At 36.6% G+C, this 19157-nt stretch overlaps 1 protein-coding gene across 10 annotated transcripts in view; it reads right to left on the bottom strand.

The window, feature by feature from the left end:
* The window catches only part of LOC141365230 (serine/threonine/tyrosine-interacting protein A-like), a 42598-nt gene that overhangs the window by 9252 nt on the left and 14189 nt on the right, over window positions 1-19157 (bottom strand). For 5 of the 10 annotated variants that reach the window (XM_073869237.1, XM_073869240.1, XM_073869245.1 and 2 more), the window contains 3 exons: window positions 17776-18507; window positions 17528-17684; window positions 16579-17322 (listed from right to left, as the gene is read on the bottom strand). The gene's annotated coding sequence lies outside the window, so the exon portion shown is untranslated. Of the gene's footprint in view, window positions 1-12286; window positions 12674-13559; window positions 17323-17527; window positions 17685-17775; window positions 18508-19157 lie in introns of those variants that run through there. The other 5 variants (XM_073869238.1, XM_073869239.1, XM_073869242.1 and 2 more) reach the window with 3 other exon arrangements.

The following is a 19157-nucleotide window of genomic DNA, read 5'->3' as shown; positions in this document are numbered from 1 at the left end:
CTGTGCCGTGTGAACGGAATCGCACTGGACAACCAGTTGTCTGTCACGTCATTCGTTGCTCTTTGTGTTAAGATAACATTACAGTGCATGAACAGCAGAATTGCTCCATAAGGTTAATGCAGTGCTTCTCAATTATTTTCTGTCATGCCCCCCCTAGGAAGAAGTAAACATTTCGCGCCCCCCCCAACTCTCCGCCGCAACTGTAAATAGTATAATTTGTCTATAAAATTACACATCTGCAAAACATTGTATTCTTATTAACATTAAACAGGGAGCTACACTGCGACCAAAATGGTCGCATATGCGACCTTTTGAACTGCCGTTGCGACCCTAATTTTTAATGGGTCGCAAATGTGCTACCTAATGTTTTAGACAATATGCTATGATTTACTATGAGCATTTATTAAAACATAAATGTGGATTTTAAGAATACGTTTTATAACGTGCTCTGAGCCATCAACACGTTGGCTTCATTTTGCGTGAAAGCACGTCGTGTCCCTCCCCATCAGTGTGCGTTTGCGTGCTCAGCTGTTTCTCAATGAACTGGGTGCGACGCGACGCAAGCGCAGTGTCTTCCATGTTTCTGAACTTGAGCAGAGGTCTTTCTTCACTGAGGACGCGGGACCCGTATGGTTCCGGGTTTATATTTTAAATGGTCTGTCGGGTCCGGTTAGGTCCTAGTTTAATTACTTTGGGTCCCAAGTCTGATTAATATTGAGTTTATAACCCGAGTCGATCGGAAAACGGCCATGAGCGCTACCGCGCTAAAGCTCGAGTGCAGTTTAGCGTGCCTTCGGTTTCTATGGCGATGGTTCTTGTTACGACCACGCGCTGCGTTTTCTTTCTCACATGTTTTTAATAATCTTATTATTAATAAACCATATCTTTTCTAAAACCATATCCATATTAAGTTTGCACAGATTGTAGCAAAAAAGCAGTGCTAATGTCAAGCCCATTGCACTAAACGAGCAAAGCAATGTAAAGTTTGTCACCGGACAGCAAGTAGATTTGAAAATAAAATAAGTGGAATAATATTATTGAAATAATAAGTGGATTAAGCTTTTTAAATCGGCAAGAGAGAAATAGAAAGATAGAGCAGAAGAAGCAGTAAAAGTGCCTATTTAATATAAATTATTACCATTATAACATCAGTCATAACATCAGTCACATTTATAATCTATAGACCTGCACTGTCTATTAATATACTATACATAGTATTGTATTATATTGAGTTTGATAAATGGGGTCTAATTGCTTCATATATCAGTGCAAAAACAGTAAGTGTTTTCGTGGTGCTTTGACAAACAGTGTCAGCTTTGTTAATGTCAAAGAAAGTTTGGAGTGTTTAGATTAATGAAATATAATGTGAAATTAATATTAATTTTCAATAAATCAAAGTATTGTGTTGTGTCACACATTATTAGTTCTTTGTCATATGTATAGTAGACCATTATTTGTCAGTGGGTAATGATTGCCCTTTTTACCGGTTACCACCACCAAGTAAATTTCAGATCTGTGGGAAACACTGACTGCAACGTTTAAGAAAACAAGGCGGCATGTGGTTTAAAAGATGGCAAGTAAAATAAAAAGCATATCTGTATGCAATACAGTTTCATTATTGTTCATTATTAACCAGAGCGCCTTAATAGAACTTGAAAAAAATATGTGCGACCAAATCATATTTTGCGCCAGTAACTGAAAAAGTTGGTAGCGCAAGTGCCACCAGTGGAAAAGGGTAGTGTAGTTCCCTGTTAAAGAAAAATAAATATCGATCAACTTACAACAAAGAATAACTTTATTAACATTGTTTTTTAGTCTGTAACAGAAAAGACTTAAAATGCATCAATTTGCCTGTAATAAAAAACTCAAGCGGCTTATCAGCGTGATTGGGGTGTAATGTCTTTAAGTGACGGTGCAAAAACAATCACTTTCTGAAAAAGTATTTTCCCCGGGGTCTCGCGCGCCGCCCCTGGTGTCGCTTCGAGCCCCCCCTGGGGGTCCCGCCCCACTATTTGAGAAGCACTGGGTTAATGTGATATTATATTACCTACATAGACGCCACAGAACATATTACATTACGCATAAAATTGCGTGCAGCCCAGTAAGTGATTATATATAAGTTTAAACCTTAAAAGTGGATGATTAATATAATGTTACGTGTAAAATAAAAAGGATACAAAAATAAGCTGTTAATTCACTTATCTTTTATCTTCAGTGAAGCAATAAAGAAGATATTTTTTTGCAGGATATTGAACGTTATTAACAACATTATTAGTGTCCATACAGAACTGTGGCAACATATAAAGTGTGCTTTTTACACTCCCGCTCTTTAGGTGGCGCTAAGAGGCTGGTTTTGCCTGTGGTTGGTAAACCATAATCTCTGCACCACCTACAGAGCGGGAGCGTAAGCGCACTTCCTATTTGGCTGGGTAATGCTTTAAATAAAATTCAGTTTCTTGCAAAAACGGATCGATTTGCTTCACAAGTCATTATGATTACTTTTGTATCTGCTTTGGTAAAATGTGCAGTTGCTGAAACTGATTTTATGTTCATTCATTTTGGAAATTAAAACTTACATAAGGAACCACCTTTGTTTATTTTTTTACTCTGCACAATGGTAAGCGTTAAACCAGCCAGCTGTTTTTGTTAATTACATAAATAAAGTTTTGCCCATTGCATAAATAATACTTTTTTAAATATTTTTGTCCGTCACTATGGTTACAGGCGCCGCGTGTAACTAGAATACGGGTTTGAGGTCGGTTGCTCGTTCATACAGGCAGTGTTCTATTTGTGTCCTTAATTTGCTGTGTGAACAGGACACTTCCAAACTCACACCTGTAAGTAAATAAACACGGTTGTCACTCCCGCAATTTTGTCGTGTGAACGCACCCTTAGTTTCTATCGTCTTTTATATAGCTTGGATTAATGATGAATGATGTCGTTGTTTAAACTCTATATACTGTCTGAGTCACATTAGCAAGCGGCTTATGCTGCACTTACGGTTTTGCTATGACCCGGTTAGTTTACATAAATGTTTAAATGATTGTAACATTGTTAGTTTCTGTCGTCGTTTTTATTGCTTGGATTAATGATGAATGATGTCGTTGTTTAAACTCTATATACTGTCAGAGAGTCACGTTAGCAAGCGGCTAACGCATGCTCACTTACGGTTTTGCTATGACTCGGTAAGCTTACATAAATGCTTAAATGAGTGTAAAATGTTAGTTTCTATCACCGTTTTTATTGATTGGATTAATGATGAATGATGTGTAATGTATTGATGTCGATAATGTCTTCTCAGTAAATCATGTTAGCACTAGGTCAATACTAGGGGTGGGCGATAAACCAGTAGACATAATTAACCGGTAGAAATTTGTCAACCGGTAGAGATTTTGGACTATCCTTTCTATCGAGGTTACGCGCCCACGTTGCGCATGTCCACGTGGTTGCGAAAACGTAACATTTGTACATGTATTTAAGCACTGCAGTTTTGAAACAAGTTATTTTAAGCCATTGAAACACAGACAACAGATCTGTAATTATTTATTATCATTCTCATATCATTCACTGTTTATCTTCAGAGAGCTTAAGTTTTGTTTATTTTTATCTTCTTTCTATGCTTGTATATGTTTTTTGTGAGAATTATGAACATTTCTATGGTATTAAAGATTTAAACCTTATTAAAACATTAAAAAAACTCTACCGTGATACATATCGTTATCATGATTTAAAATTAATCCTTTCATGATAGAAGATTTTGGTCATATCGCCCACCCCTACTCAATACATGTTGCACTATTGTTGGTCTGTGCCACTGATCTGTGCGAAGACTATTGTCAGTTGACCAATCAGAGCAGAGTAGGCTACTGAAAGGTGGGGTTTAGGCAGACTGAGTCGTTGAACGGCTTCACACGAATCGTTTGGAGATCTCTGAGAAATAGGCAATTTTAAATTGTAAAAGTGTTTTTTGACCTTGCATGCATTTAAACCGGTTGTCCGGGACTTATAAAGAGTGATAGGATGCTTAAAATTGTCATCTTACTGGGTCTTTAAAATACATCCAAATGCACACAAGTAATGTTTTTAGAAAGACATGTTTGTTAAAACTAGTTATATTTCCTAATTAAACTAAGGCCTAGTCCTGGCTTAAAGGCGGAGTACACAATGTTTGAAAGCCGTTAGGTGTGTTCGACTTCATGCGGCGCTGCGCAGACCGATCAGCAGCTGACTTGAAGCAGTGCATTCCGGTTAGTAATTTTGTCCGACTTAAGCTGGTGCTGCAGGCACGTGACTGTGTCATATGGTTTTTAAGTACCACGAGAGCGGTTCGAGATCAGCCGCCTGAGTTAGCCAGCGCAGTTCGCGAAGAGGAGCTGCACGGGCTGTAATGACGACACAGCTGTTTCACGATTGGTCGGATTCACCACATGACAACAATCACGTGTATTTTATTTTCACGCCCTCAGTTCCACAAATGCTCACAAATCTGTATTTTTATAACAGTTAAAGCTATTTTCATGTAGTTGCGATGTTATATTGTGTCATCTTCATCAAAATAAAATGGATGAAAAACGTAGACCCCACTCCATTGGTATTTAAATAATATATGCTTATGTTGAACTTTATTCTTGTAAAAACAGATGCTGTAAGCCTCTTCAGTTCCACTCATGCTCATACACGGACATTCAAAACAGTATAATTCACTTTTTATGTAGTTTACATGTTACAAATCATGTTTATTGCGATAAAGCAAGCAAACGGCACGTGATCAGCCATGCCTGACGTAAATGCAGCAAACTACGGGAACCACAGCGCGTCCGACTTCACGTCGCCGTTTTCAGCTCCTCCCCGCCTGCACGCGGCTAATCTCGCCGATCGGTTACATCCAGCCACAGCCGATGTCGAACACACCTAATGTTGATATTTGAAATCACCTAAACAAACACGCCCCTACCCCAATAGAATCTTCTGGATCTTCTTTTAAAAGACCCGCCCCACACATACGCAACCCGGCAAGGATGTCGGTTAGTAGACACACTCCTTACTGCTGATTGGCTATAAGTGTGTTTTGGTAGTCGGCCCGTCTCCTTTTCCAAAGCGTTTTTCAAACATTGTGCACTCCGCTTTTAAGATAATCCCTGTCCGGGAAACCACATCATAATGTTTATGCATGTTTATAATGTACAACTGACTGTGTACTGTGTATATATCATCTTGTGCCTGTTTGATTTATAAATACTAAAAAAAGACCACTTTCCATTATTATTAATATTTAAAAGCATTAATATATGCATTTTATTGAAAGTTATTAATAAATAATTTATTGCATTTAAAGCGACACCATGTCGTTTTTCAACCTTCATAATACATTTTCAAGACCCTTGTGATAGTACATCGACTTTAAATAGGTTGAATGACATGTCTACCATAGCCTGACGAGGTCTGTATCGCTTTTACTCGTACTTTAAAACTTAGGGTTTCGGGTAGTAACCAGAGCACAAAAAAAAAAAACTACAAAATTCGACTGCTTTACGGCACACAATTTTTTTAACATGAATTTTGCTGGAGGTTACTTAAGGAGTGTAGAGAGCAATTTCTATTATGTGACTGTGGCACCGTGTTAGTGTCACGGACCTATGATATGGGCGACCCGGGTTCGATTCCCCTTTAAGGCATTTTTTTATATAAACTCTTGATTCATACATAAATGCGATCTTTCTAAATGACGGCGATTATCTTGCATATAGTTCCCTGTATTCAGATGCTGCATTCACGTGTTCACATATTTACTTTTCTTTTACTGTCTATGGTATTTACATTACAATCCAGGATGCTATAGCAGTCAAACTTGCTCAAACTCACACAGTGTAAAACCAAACCCTATTCATTCACCAATCAGATCCGAGCGTTTCTCTCTTCTCTCTACCTCATTTGCTGCGTTCCGCTGTATCTCGCGTGACGTATTACAAAGCGGCAGACCAAAACACATTGGTTTACTTGGATTTGGAGCGACAATTTTCAAACAAAAGAGAGGAAAAACGAGTGCCATTGGGGAAAATCCTGGTGGCGAGGGAGAGAGAGAGACGATGCAGCAATATTTGTTTCGAAAAAGGCAAGGAAATACTTCTGGTTGTTTCTCAATTGGAAGGCTGCAGCATCCGGAGGTCAAATATGCAGGCTGCATACGTCATCAAGCCTGGTTTATTAAGATAAATTGAGCATTACATTCGCAAGTCATAAGCATACTGCAACAATTTACGATTAACTAAGTATAATAGTCAACTTTATAATTGTTAATATTCTGAAATAAGACAGTCTTGATAACGTATGCAGCTTAGAAATTCGTCATCCGGAGGCTGCAACCTTCAGATTGAGAAATGGCTTTCCTCATCAGAAAGTTGTAACATGACTGCGTTTCTCCCTGATGCCTCAAAATGTGGATCGTTTAGGGGTGGTTTCCTGGACAGGGATTAGCTTAAACCAGGACTAGGCCTTAGTTTAATTATGAAATATAACTAGTTATAACAAACATGACTTACTAAAAACATTACTTGTGTGCATTTTGAGACAAACAAAGGGCACTGATGCATTTTTAAATATGTCCGTGCAAGTTGTTTTCAGTTTGGACAGCTCTTACATTTATTTTAGTGTAGGACTAGTCTAATCCCTGTCTGGAAAATCGTCCCCATGCGTTTTAAAGGTTTAGTTTAGTTTTAAGGTTGGCCAGTTCTTTTCCTATGCGACAGTGCTGCGGCGCTTGTGGCCTCTAGGGGCGCTAGGCGTGAAAAATACATGGCCAAAAAGTTCTGCGGTGTGCCTTTAATTGAATACAGAATCACAGAGCCAAAAACACGCCATCCATACATTTTATGCATAAATATGCACTAACGCCAGCACTTTTAATCTCTAATTACACAATAACGGATGAATTTGCATTAAGAAAATGAAATATACCATTAAAAGGCTGTTCATTGTTTGTTATGTGTTGCTAACATTATCCACTAGGGCCGCTTCTCAACCCGTCATAAAGTCTTATTTCAGAATATTAACATTGAAATTAAATTTTGAATTAAAATATTGATTATTATTCTTAGCAGGGCTCCAGACTGCCCCCAAATGGTGGCATTTTGCCACCAAAATGTGAGAGTGTGCCACTGAATTTTACATCCAGTCGCACATGTGCGACAAGTAAATTTGACCTTTTTTTTGTAATGTGACAGTGAATTTGAAACAGCACATTGTACTTTCTGCATCTATCATCTAAGTATTTATTAGGAAATTTGTAGAAATGTGATTATTTGTTTAGCATGTTGATTTACGGTGTGTGCCCCCAAATTTTTTGGTTGCGCCCCTAAAATTTTCAGTTGGGGGCCACTGTGCTCCTAGTGAAAAATGTTAGTCTGGAGCCCTGCTTAGTTAATCATAAATTGTTGTATTATGATTATGACTTGCGAATGTAATGCTCAGTTACTTAAATAAACCAGGCTTGATGACGTATGCGACCTCCGGAGGTTACAGACTGAAGGGCTCTGATTCTACCGCTATTCATTTAACCGTTACTCCTGAAGCATTTGCACTATCAAAAAAAGTTTAAATTGTTTCTAAAAGACGACAATTGCACTTTTTTGAAATATATGGTTTATTACGGTACTTTCTTGATTCCCGCCGCCAATCACTGCTGTTTGTGAAGAGCTGAAGGGAAAGCGCGTTAGGTTCGGTTCGAGTGCATTTGCAGCAGAGACTGAGAGCAGCTTAAAGTCAATGGAGTAAACGCGCTTTGAGCAGTGAGGTAAACAAAAGCCTCCAAAGTGAAAACTGTGTAATACTAAACAGGGAACTACACTAACCTTTTCCACAGGTGGCACTTGCGCTACAAACTTTTTCAGTTACTGGCGCAAAATATGATTTGGTCGCACATATTTTTTTCAAGTTATATTAAGGCGCTCTGGATAATAATGAACAATAATGAAACTGTATTGCATACAGATATGCTTTTTATTTTACTTGCCATCTTTTAAACCACATGCCTTCTTGTTTCCCACAGATCTGAAATTTACTTGGTGGTGAAAAGGGCAATTATTACCCACTGACAAATAATGGTCTACTATACATGTGAAGTAGAACTAATAATGTGTGACACAACACAATACTTTGATTTATTGAAAATTAATATTAATTTCACATTATATTTCATTAATCTAACCACCCCAAACTTTCTTTGCCATTAACAAAGCTGACACTGTTTGTCAAAGCACCACGAAAACACTTACTGTTTTTGCACTGATATATGAAGCAATTAGACTCCTTTTATCAAACTCAATATAATACAATACTATGTGTATAGTATATTAATAGACAGTGCAGGTCTATAGATTATAAATGTGACTGATGTTATGACTGATGTTATAATGGTAATAATTACTATTAGATAGAGCAGAAGCAGTAAATGTGCCTATCTTTCTATTTCTCTCTTGCAGATTTAAAAAGCTTAATCCACTAATTTTTTCAGATTTAAAAGTCTACTTGCTGTCCCGGTGACAGACTTTACATTGCTTTGCTCGTTCAGTGCAATTGGCTTGACATTAGCATTGCTCTTTGCTACAATCTCTGTCCAAACTTAATATGGATATGGTTTTAGAAAAGATATGGTTTATTAATAATAAGATTATTAAAAAAATGTGAGAAAGCAAATGCAGCGCGTGGTCGTAACAAGAACCGTCGCCATAGAAACCGAAGGCACGCTAAACTGCACTCGAGCTTTAGCGCGGTAGCGCTCATGGCCGTTTCCCGATCGACTCGGGTTATAAACACAACATTAATCAGACATGGGACCCAAAGTAATTAAACTAGGACCTAACCGGACCCGACAGACCACTTAAAATATAAACCCGGAACCATACGGGTCCCGCGTCCTCAGTGAAGAAAGACCTCTGCTCAAGTTCAGACACATGGAAGACACTGCGCTTGCTTCGCGTCGCACCTAATTCATTGAGAAACAGCTGAGCACGCAAACGCACACTGATAGGGAGAGACACGACGTGCTTTCACCCAAAATGAAGCCAACGTGTTGATGGCTCAGAGCACGTTATAAAACGTATTCTTAAAATCCACATTTCTGTTTTAATAAATGCTCATAGTAAATCATAGCATATTGTCTAAAACATTAGGTAGCACATTTGCGACCCATTAAAAATTAGGGTCCCAACGGCAGTTCAAAAGGTCGCATATGCGACCATTTTGGTCGCAGTGTAGCTCCCTGCTAAAGTTGACTCGCTGTTGGTGGCACGTGACTCGACGGCCTGATTGTTTAAATTGAGGTTCAATAAAGCTGTTGCTTTTTTTCGTTTCTGGGTCCTACGATTTGTGTGGACTATGACAAAGTGCAGAAGGTTTCTTTTTTAAGACCCACCCATTAAACACTTTCTGCCTCTGCCACTGATTAGTTCTTCTGTGTTTTAAATTATTATTTTATTTTTTGTGGACAACGCTTTTCGGGAATGAACGGAAGTTAGAAATTTAAGACTTTGGTAAATTAAATTGAAGGCCTAGGATACAAATCTGGGTGTGTTTAAAACTTTTTAAGGCCTTATATGTAACATTCTGAATTTGAGACGTTTTAAGACCCCGCGGAAACCCTGATAAAAGTTTGCTGCACAATGGGTAACACTAAATCAGGCATGAAAACGGGTCAGGGGTGAAAAAGGTGAGAAGGGCACTCGAGGGGCGATGTGGCCGCGAGGTGGGAGGACCCCCCAGAATAAATATTATGGCCTCATTAGGGAACATGCTGTAACTTAACTTATTTATTCTTCAGGCATGTGATTGGCCAAGGACAAAAAAGAAGGAAGGAACGCAACATCCCTCCATGTGCGCAGAAACAAAATGCACACCATAACATACGCAAAATATGACCTTTATTTCATTATTATTATTATTATTTAATTCTTTCAAATTTAAAATGTAAACATTTAACGGTAACACTTTATTATAATGTTCATGATTTACCATTAGTTAATGTATTAACTAACATGAACAAACCATGAGCAATACATTTGTTATAGTATTTATTCATCTTTGTTAATGTTAGTTAATAGAAATAAAGCTGTTCATTGTTTGTTCATGTTAGTTCACGGTGCATTAACTAACGTTAACCAAATTTTAATAAAGTATTAGTAATTGTTGAAATTAACATTAATAAAGATTAATAAATGCTGCACAAGTGCAGTTCATCATTAGTTCATGTTAACTAATGTAGTTAACTAATGTTAATTAATGAACATTATAATAAAGTGTTACCCATTTAACTAGTGACAGAAACCATGTTTAATTAAATGGGTTGATAAATGTGGAAAGCTGTAACAAGTAGCATTCCCTTACTATTTTAAATCTGCAATAATTTTATTTTGCCATAATCTGACCATCAGTCGCAAGGCCATACAATTTTAAGTTGGCCTTGCAATAGGGTGGACCTGAAGGCCTACATCTAATTAAAAATGAATTAATTTAACAATATAGTACTGGTTAAATGAATTAAATTATGGTTTTTGAGTCATGGGTTGAATAATTTTCAGATAAGCAAAAAAGTGATGTGGGAAAATAAAATAAGAACAAATCAAGAGAGACATTACAAGCATATAAAATAGAAAAGAACAAAGTTACAAATAAAGTAAGATCTAACAGTATTGATTAGGTTGAAAAAACAGTATCAAATTAACATAACACTGTTTTTATTCTATAAATTAAATATAATTGATCTTTTTAAAGCTATAAAAGTGATTTTCCTTATTTCTTTTGTAGATTAACATAATGACTCAAACATATGCATTTCTTATGAGATGAACTGTCCCTTTAACAACGGAGAAGCGATCAGTGACACATGATCAACTGCTCACTTATAATAAACGACTGTTTTTATGAGAATACTTGCAGAGACTGTGGTATTACAATATAGTTTGTGCGTATATCTCCTGTCAAGCCCCCAAAAATATGCGTTTGCTTTGCGTGATTTTTCAAAACGCGCGTTGGGCGTGGGCTTTTGAGTTTGTGCGCGTATGCGCACTGAAAACAGTTCACTTTAGCATCTTTGTCGCTCAAATAGTATAAAATCGCTTAAATGTTACTGTAAACTTTCTTATTAGCAGTATTGATAATAGTATGTTCTTATTACAGCATTTCATGCAATATTTTGCAGTTTCACCAAATTTACATTTAAGTACTTACAGCCGTATCAATGACTTACAAGCGAGGAGTACGTCCATAATTCGTTCCAATCCATTACAACAAAAATATTTTAGGTCACTTTGCAGTGTCAGTCTGTGTAGATATGTTGTTTTAATTGGTTGATGCCTTACAATTCCACAATGATAGTTTTACAGCGTTTTGTGTTGACTTTACGTCCCGAAGGCAGTCGCTCAACGCATCTTCAACAAGCTTGTATGACGAAGAACACAGTAGCGCGAGAGCCGATCGAAAGCAGACTTCCTTATGGCTTCTCGATTCACTCTCGTGATACTTTGATGTCACCTGCCTGCCTGTCGGGTTTTGCAACGCAGCATGAACTCAAACAATGTATGGGATACATGTTGGATGACAGCGAAGCGCACCCCCCCCCCAAAAAAAAATGTTTTCTCATCGAATCTACATGATTCACGTGGGTCACATTTTTTGGCTTCAAAACGGCGAATTTCGCAGAAAGGTGAGGGATTTTCATGCCTGCTAAATAGACACAACATCTAATCCATAGACCGTAAAAAAATATGGACGTAGTGCCTGTGACGTCACCCATTGGTGTGTGAAGATCGTTTTTGAATCTTAAAGTAGGCGTTGGTTGCCGTCGCGAATCACCCGCGGAAAACCAAAAATGGTTAAAGAGGCGGGACATGGGTGAAGCTGATGTGAAACCACGCCCGCCTAGCGCGAGTCTAGTGACAGCAGTGGCTGTTATAACCATCACTCAAGTGGCCACGCCCTTAATTATGCAGAAGTATAAGACTTAATATAAAAACGGATGAGTTACAAAAAAATTCACCCACCTCACAGTTGTCATGAAGGGCAAAATTAGCTAAATAAACCGGGGACACTTTTTGTACCAGGCTGTGGACACGTAGTTTTCTGCTGTGGAGTTGGGCATTTTTAACATGGGGGTCTGTGGGATTGGCTCCCTTTTGGAGCCGGTCTCGAGCGGCCAGTCGATGAATTGCAGTTTAAGTCACTTCCGTGTTGGCTTCATTAGAGAGATCGAAAGGTTGCCCCTCGATCTAATCATACAAAAAACGTAATGTAGTACCTATTATAACATGACATAGCCGTGTTTTTCAAAGGCCTTCTTCACCCCTGAACCATCCATGTTCATTGTTGCCATCAATCTGTTTGTAAGAACTCTGATGAAAGAAAAAAGACAACCAATTATACATGATAACAGTAATCGTATTTATGTGTTTGGTGATGGGAAAGATGTGGAACTCGGTCCATTGTTACACCAAACAGCACATAGGCTAACATAGAAGGAGAGGAAAAAAGCTGGATAAGCAAATCACAGGGAGAGATTCAGAGCCCCCACTCACCCTCGGGCCCCGCCGGACAACGTCACACAGGGAGAAAGATGCAAGAGTCACAACCCTGGCACGGACAACCCAGATAGTAGTCTCTGGAGGAGCATAAAGGAACACAATGGCTGAAACAAACAGAGACTCTTAAAAAACGATCTGACAAAGACAAGACGAGAGACAGGGTGTTAATAAAATTAGATGAAAATGACAATTATTAAGTTAAAAGTTATATAAAACATCACTTATTTTACCAAACAGGAATGTTTTTAATAAAATAAAGCTTTTTATCACTTTTAACTAACTTTTTAGCCCACAATGGCCAACTGAATTAACCAGTTTTACTAAATGATCATAGCTCGTTCACATCTTGCATTCTCTGTGGTTCATTTTAAATGATTCAATCAGGGTATATTCAGGAATCATAGATATGAATTACTAAATTTTTTACCACATTCACAAGATTTTTTACTACCAACACGACATATGACTGAAAAGTTCAATAGCTTAAATGAAGCGGTTCAAATGAATCATTCGTGTACGAGTCGTCGTTCTGAACAAACGTCGTACTGGCGAACTCGCTGCGTACAGTACAGTAATAGCTTAACTTACCGATTCAACGATCCAACTGCACTGATAAAGACATAACAACGATGTAGCCAACGTCATGTTAATTTCGCATCTAACTTTAGTGGACACATTTTTGAATAATAATGGGTTGTTGTGTTTTGTTGCATCGCATGCGGGAAAGAGATTCAAACGTTAGGGCAGTTTTATGAGTACGAACAAAAACTGTAAAACTAACATTACTCGCGACATTTAAAAATCGTAGACAATTAACTCTAACTCTGTTAAATTACCTCAGAATCCTTCACAGTAACGTTACATTAACAGCCGGGAAATTTCAATTCACAAAATACTCATTGCAACGTCAAATATTTAATCAAAACACAATCTTTTAAGTTTTTAAAATTACCAAATTATGTTTTATTTCATGAGATGTTTATTACTCACTTGATAAAAGCGCCAACCTTCTCGAGCTGCTTCGACTTCCCGCGCACACTGTCTGGCCTGACGTAATGACGTGCGTTTCAACGGTCATCAACGTCGTGAATCTTTCAAATATTTTATTTTTTATTTTTTTCGTGTATACATGTATAACATTGTCATACTAGGTTTGCATCAATTTACACACAAAAATAAATTAATTAATTGTTGTAGTCCATTATTTAGCTGCAGAGAAACCCAAGAATGTCAAAAAGCTATGGCGCCATCTACAGGTGGTATTAGGAATAGACAATATGAATGGGCATTGTAGGCCCTACATTTTTTATAATAAAAAAAATGAATTTCTGAAAAATAAATATGATTTTTTTTAAGAACCCTAGCATTGCATTTATCAGTTAAAGACAAGAAAATCTAAATCATTTTAAAATATGCAGCATGTTCACTATGAAAAATCTAACTAATGTAAATTTTCCATAAATTACCATGTAATTGTAATACTGTATGTATGCTTACATTATAGTTATAGGGTATTACAATTTAATTATCAATTACAACAAATGTATTTTAGTTATAACGTATATAATATCACTAAAAATAAAAAATGATTTAAAAAAAAAAGGACTTCATGTGGGGTTACAGCAAAAATGCTGCCCTTTTTACTTTTTTATTGTAATTAAGCAAATCAGTATATATTTTTTGTCAAATATAATAATTACTGTTCGCTTCTTATTTCATTATCAGTAATTTACATAAATGTTTTTGTTGTTGTTTATTTGTTTTACCCACAGAAGTTACACAAGTCCACTTTTATGCAGAAATCCAACAACATATGATTCAAAACATATGTGCAAAATGGGTGCAATTTGAGGGCCCAGATAATTTTTTTAAATTATTTTAAATTTATATTGATATCAATTTGATGTCAATTTGAAATCAACTGAACGCCTTTAACATGACGTTGATTTGACGTCAACTTAATGTCAAACATGTTGGCCCATATACTTACATAATCAATATAATACTGGAAGAAAGAATTATCTTATTGTTCTCCTTAACTCTTATACTGTAAAATTCATAAAACGCTTTTCATATACAGGTCCAGTGTTTCAAGACCAGAAACTTGTTTCGAAGTTTTCTGCGGCTTCAAAAGGCGGTCCTTAAAACAAGCAAAATTATCTGCCAATGGGGTGAGAAAAAAATAAGATTTATTTTTTCTTAAACGCTTAATTTAAGTAAAATTTACTCACCCCATTGGCAGATATTTTTGCTTGTTTTAAGCATAAATTCACTTAAATTGTATTTTTTTGTCTAAAAACTAGTATTATTTTCTTAGGTAATTTTGTTCATCAAGAAAATACATCTTGATTTAAGAATTTTTAGATTTTTTACTGAAAACAAGACAAAAATACTAAGTAAGAAAGTCATTTTTTACAGTGTATTTAGATTTTTTTTTTTTTTAATGAAGGAAACTCAAACATGCATTGTAGTCTGGGACTAAGATAAGCCCTGTGGAAAACCACCCCTAAATATCTACAGTATCTAACAGGTGGTAGAGTGCCTCTTGGCCTGTTTAATGAAAATATTGAATTGATGTCATTTCTTGACACTAAACATTTCTGTTGGTTTTCATAGTGAGATCCAAATAATTTTAATGTTGGAGCACACACGCACAAATATATTGAATGACATTTTATTCATTATGTTTAAACCCTTTGGGGCGATTTCCCGGACAGGGATTAGACTAGTCTGTCCAAATTGAGGCACTTTGTTTTGCCCCAAAATGCACACAAGTAATGTTTTAAGTAAGGCATGTTGTAACACTTTACAATAAGGTTCATTAGTTAACTACATTAGTTAACATGAACTAATAATGAACTGCACTTATAAAGCATTTATTAATCTTGGTAATATTACATTTAACAATTACTAAGACTTTATTAAAATCTTGTTAACATTAGTTAATGCAGTGTGAACTAACATGAACAAACAATTTAAAGATTTATTTCTATTAACTAACATTAACAAAAATTAATAAATACTGTAACAAATGTATTGCTGATGGTTTGTTCATGTTAGGTAATACATTAACTAATGTTTGTTAAAACTAGTTTATATATAATTATATATACTAGTTATATATTTTAAACTAAGGCCTAGTCCTGGTTTAAGCTAATCCCTTTCCGGGAAACCACCCCTTAGACCTTCAACAAATACATGAACAGTTTATATAAATAAAGTAGATTATTGTAAATAACTTGAAGATTTACTCATATATAAACACGTTTTTTTGGATAAACAAACAAATAAATATTGAAACATTTGAGCCATAAGAATAATTCAGATGTATGTAGGCCTAATATACATGTATGGTAATCAGCTGTGCATCTTGACATCAGAGGTGGGTAGTATTGAATTACATTTAAATTGTTATATTTTCTTGCGTAATTTTTTTACGTTTAAACATTAAGTTTTTGTAACTAGTACTTTTAGAGTATATTTAAAGATGGATACTTTTACTTAAGTACATTTCTAGTGGAAAAAACTGTACTTTTATTCTGCTACTGTCAAATGGTAATGATTAATAAATATCAATATAGCCACCTGAGTCCCAGCAATTCATTTTTGTCTTCTGTATAATGAACATGAGTTTCAGACCTCAAGCACATTTTGTTCAACCTATTTGAATCATACTGTTTGGTCCAGAGGACATCCTCTGGGTCTTATATGGGGACACAAACTTTTCAAAACAACAACAGTTGTGATTTTCACATTTTATAGCAACAAGGGAACTAAGTAATACTTTTCTGCAGAATATATATTTGATAATCATCTTTTTTTTCCAAAATGAGAGTCTAGACTGTATTTAGCTGTATTTCAAAAATGTAGACCATCATTTTGACCCTTACAAAGCAAAATTTTATTTGATGTCCTTTGTAGTGGACACCAGGATTTTGTTCTTATGTTTGGTTCACTTAATAGGTAATAACTTCTATGGCAGATGTTGAGAAGTTTTAAAATAAAAAAATTTTTAACACTTATACTGTAAAATACTTATATTCTGGTTCCAAAACATTTCCTGGAGTAGATACATTTTTCTTGTATTCTGTTGACTTTTCATGAAACAATTGTTTTATAGCCTAAGAGCTTTGTTTACCTTGTTTTGTTGTAGGAGCGCAACAGGCGAAAGTAGCGAAAACACGAAATGGAGTTTAAATTATATCGACTCTAATGAGCCAAATGGAATGAATTTGAGGAAGCAGCAGCGTGAAAGTCAATGACAGTAACTTAGTTTTGGTAAACCATTCTCTGCAAGCATGTGATAAAATAGGTAATTGAAATTTGGCTCCCCTTGTGATGTCAGAATGGGATAATACCACCCCTTCATCTGCACTATCCAACCACAGCACTGCCATTTAGTGCCGAGATCAGCTCATTTGCATTTTAAAGGACACACCCAAAACGGCACATTTTCACCTACAAAGTGTCAATTTTAACATGTTATAATAAATGATCTAGATGGTATTTTGAGCTAAAACTTCACATACGTATTCTGGGGACACCAAATATTTATTTGACATCTTAAAAAAGTCTTGTAAAAATGTGGTTTCCTAGTCTTATCTGTCCTCTGACAGTGTGGATTTGTCTGTTTTGATACTGTCTGGACTGTCAGCTCGATACATCAAGTAATTCAGTCCATCGTTGTTGAGCACAGGAGACAGTCCTGTTTCTACATCTTCATCTTCATCCACCCTTGTGCAGACCTCCTCCTCTGACAAAAACCAAAAACAGATACTATTAGTACAATATGCAAAATTGGTTAAGTTTGCAATGGAATTTAATCCAGAGGATTTTGAGAAACCTAATCATAATGTTTTTTATGTGAAAAGGAAAGCTTATATATTGACAATACGAAGTGGTTCTAAAGGGTATATAAAAGAAGAGATAGAAAACATTTCAACATGCTTGTTTCTTACCATCTTCTTGGTATGCTTGGTTTACATGACATGCAATCATATTTTTGCCTATTTGATCTGCTTCGTAATCTCGCAATCTATGCAGGGTTTCCTGTAGGTCCTGGAAGCTTGGCCTTTCATTTGGCCCCTTTTTCCAACAGTCCACATCAGATTGTACCTATAATATAATATAATAAAACAAAACATGATATAATACACACACAGTGGGGCGACAGTGGCTCAGTGGTTCATGTAGGTTGTCTACAAACCGGAAGGTTGGTGGTTCAATCCCCGGCTCCACCGGACCAAGTGTCGAGGTGTCCTTGAGCAAGACACCTAACCCCAGCTGCTCCCGACGAGCTGGATGGCGCCTTGCATGGCTGACACCGCCGTCGGTGTATGAATGTGTGCGTGAATGGGTGAATGTGAGGCCAACTTGTAAAGCGCTTTGGATGGCCATAGGTCTGTTAAAAGCGCTATATAAATGCAGTACATTTACATTACATTTACAACAATACAATACATGTTTAAAGCAATTGTTATGTCTTTGTTTTCAGTCAACACATTTAACAATTATTTATTGAACTCACAAACTCTTAGGACACCCTGTTGGTAAAGGCAGTCGTCCACCGGCATTAATGTAGCTTAAGACTTCATGGTTGGTGTATGTTGGATATGGAAGCTTTCCTAATGTCATAATCTCCCACAGGAGTACACCAAACGCCCTGAAAATATGTAAATAACATTTTCATGATAGGATATGAATACAAAAAAAAAAATTTAAATGGCAATATTTTCAGACATCTGAGTATTTGTTGAAAATTCCATCTGTTAAACTCTCTGGTGACATCCAGCGAACAGGAAATAAACCTTCACCCTTTTTCCTGTAGTAGTCATTCTTGTACACATCACGGGCCAATCCAAAGTCGCCTATTTTAATGACTCTGTTTAGGTCCGTATAGCTTTTTACTGAAACCAAACAGTTCCTTGAGGCAATATCTCTGTACACAAGAAATTAATACAGTGCACTATTGAATACAGTTCTATGTTTTCTAATGGAGAGCCTAGACAGCTTTAAATAAAAGCTCTTTAAAGCCGTCGTTCTCAAACTTTTTCAGCGGACAGCCCCCTTTGTGTACGGTGCATTCCTTCGCGGCCCCCCCAAAGAAAATGTATGACAAAAAACAGTTCTAAAACTTGACGTTTGAATTTAAAAAAACATTAAATTATACAAATTTTTTAGGTTTAATTTCACAGAATTCATGATAAATTAATGTATTTTATAAAATGTCATAAAACGGGGGCCCCCCTGGCACCATCTCGCAGCCCCCCTGGGGGCCCCGGACCCCAGTTTGAGAACCACTGCTTTAAAGGTGCAATGTGTAAATTTTAGCTGCATTTAGTGGTGAGGTTGCGAATTGCAACCAACGGCGTAGTCCACTGCTCACCTCTTGCTTTTGACACACATAGAAAAGCAACTGTAGCTGCCACCAGACAAACATGTCATCGTCAGAGACAACTTAGTAAAAAAATTGTCCGTTAAGGGCTTCTCTAGAAAAATGGTGGCACAAAATGGCGACTTCCATGTAGGGGGACCCTCTTTGTATGTAAGTAAGAGGTCCTCGTTCTAAGGTAATAAACACATAGCGGT

The sequence above is a fragment of the Misgurnus anguillicaudatus genome, chromosome 7 (genome assembly GCF_027580225.2).
Source record: "Misgurnus anguillicaudatus chromosome 7, ASM2758022v2, whole genome shotgun sequence".
NCBI lineage: Eukaryota > Metazoa > Chordata > Actinopteri > Cypriniformes > Cobitidae > Misgurnus > Misgurnus anguillicaudatus.
This window is presented reverse-complemented; position numbering and strand designations above follow the sequence as displayed.